At 56.1% G+C, this 2,246-nt stretch overlaps 1 protein-coding gene across 1 annotated transcript in view; it reads right to left on the reverse strand.

The window, feature by feature from the left end:
• The window catches only part of KLF8 (Kruppel like factor 8), a gene marked incomplete at both ends in the record, with an annotated part of 8,118 nt that overhangs the window by 4,112 nt on the left and 1,760 nt on the right, over positions 1 to 2,246 (reverse strand). The window lies entirely within an intron of this gene.

The raw sequence follows: 2,246 nt of genomic DNA on the forward strand, positions 1-2,246 counted from the left end.
CCCCAAGCGTGCCCCGGGACGCAGCGCGGGGTGCGGTGGATTTGGGGGTCCCGGTTGTCCCCCGGTTGTGTTGCGGTGCCGCGGGTGGGGCCGGGCCCTTTAAGAAGCTCCACCCCCAGCCGAGCCCAGGTGGAGCCGCAGGGCCCCTCAAAAGGTGACAGAATTCCCAAATCCTCCAGAAGTTTGATTTTTCATTTCTGTAAGGAGTATTTATATCTTTTCTTGATAAGTTTTCTCTCTGGAATAGGACATCTTTCATGCAAAATCCCCAAGAAGCTTCAACTGAAGAATTTAGAGTTTTTCTTTAGTATTCCTCTGAGTCCTGCATCTGGGTTGTTCATGAGGATGTTGAAGAGAACTGGGATGAGGCTGGAGCCATGTGAAACCCCACTAATGACAGGTGCCAGGCTGATGTCACCCCAGTCCCTGTCACACTCTGTGCCTGACCCATGAGCCAGTTGCTCGCCCATCCCATGATGTGTTTATCCAGCTGTGGCCTGGACAGTTTGTCCAGAAGGATCCTGGGAGAGACAGCATCAAAGGCTTTGCTGAAGTCCAAAAAGATTCCGTTTCCTGGTTTCCCTTGATCAGCTGTAGAGGGAAATCGGGCTGGACAAGCAGGACTTTCCCCTCACGGAGCTGTGCTGGCTGTGACCAATGACTGTGTTGTCCTCCCGATGTTTTTCAATACTTCCCAGAACGTTTTCCATGATTTTAGTGGCCACTGAAGTGAGACTGACAGGCCTGTGAGTTCCAGGGTCCTCCTTCTTGCCCTTCTGGAAAAATCAGGACAAATTTCACCAGTTTCCAGCCAGCTGGGATCTCTCAGATTCCCAAGACCTCACAAAATTATCAAGAGAGGCTTAATGATGGCATCAGCAGCTCTTGGAGAATTCTCAGATGAATCCCACCAGGTTCCACAGGGGTTTGCAGGGATCCAGCTGGAGCAGCAGAGCCCACACAAGTTCAGGGAGCTGACCATCATTGCAGTCCTGCTCGTCCAGCTCAGGGCACTGGGACCCCCTTGGTCCACGCTCTGCGTTGAAGGTGGAGGCACAGAATGCCCTGAAGAGCTCTGCCTTGTCCCTGTCCCCTTTGGGAGGTGACATCCTCATCCTGAACGGGTCAATCCATGGTATTTCTACACTGCCTCTTGCCATTAATAGATCTGAGCAAACACTGCCCACCCGGCAGCTTCCCAGCCCCTCTGCCCCAGGCCTGCAGCTCGGGTGGGGTGGCTGGGGCCAAGTGCAGGTCCCACTTCACCTGTGGCCAACCAGACTCTCCCTCAGGCCGTGGTGGTCAGGGACCACCTCAGGCCAGGGACAAGCTCTGCCCATGGCACATCCTGGCTGAGGAAAAGCTCCTTCCCAAGCAGCTGAGAGTTGTTTTCAGGGGCCACAGGCCCCTGAAGTGCCCCCACAGACCCTCCTCGCACCAGTTCCCCCATGCCCACACAGCCAGGGCAAAAGCACCAGCTCAGAGGGAGTCTGGGAAGCTCCTCCTCCCAACCAGCCCCTGCAGGGACTGCCCTGAGCATGGGGATGGTCATTGTCCCCATCACCCTTCCCACCATCCGACAGCTCCGAGCATCCAACCCCAAATCCTGACACCCTCCCAGCAACCAGGAGGGTTGCCTGGGGTGGGAGATGGAAGAAACACTCCACAAAAACCATTATTAAAAAGCAAAGCGTGTGGCCACAGCCGCTGGTTTAACTTAGAAACACTTCAAGTGGCCCAGAGTCTTCCAAAAAACCCGAGAGCTGCTGGCCCTCATCCCCCCCCCCACCCTGTCCCACCCCCTCGTAGAATTCCATAAAATAAAAGTTCCATGTTCCACAAAGTTTCCCTTTTTGTGGTGGTGATGGTCTTGTTTGTGGGTCACTGTTGGGTTGGGTTTACCCCGCTTCTTGATTCCTCCTTTCCTCCTGGCTCTCCGTGCCCCCAGCACTTCCCATGAATCCCAGCATGTGCTGAGGGGCACACAGAGAGCTGATGTCCCTTCTCCCGCTGTGACAGTATGGGGATGGAGAGGGAATGGCCAACAGCTCCTCCACGGGGGCCATCACCCCCTGCCCCTGTCCTTGCCACGGCTCCCAGATTTTGCCCACGGGCACTGGGAGGGGCAGGGCACCGGGAGCACACGAGGGGCAACGGGCAGGAGGCTGAAGAGCCTGAGGCAGCTGCTGGCTGAAGTCCAGGGGAGGAGTCAAGGAGCCTCCCGGTGAGGAATCAAGGAGCCTCCA

This window comes from Corvus brachyrhynchos, unplaced genomic scaffold (assembly GCF_000691975.1).
Source record: "Corvus brachyrhynchos isolate BGI_N302 unplaced genomic scaffold, ASM69197v1 scaffold351, whole genome shotgun sequence".
NCBI lineage: Eukaryota > Metazoa > Chordata > Aves > Passeriformes > Corvidae > Corvus > Corvus brachyrhynchos.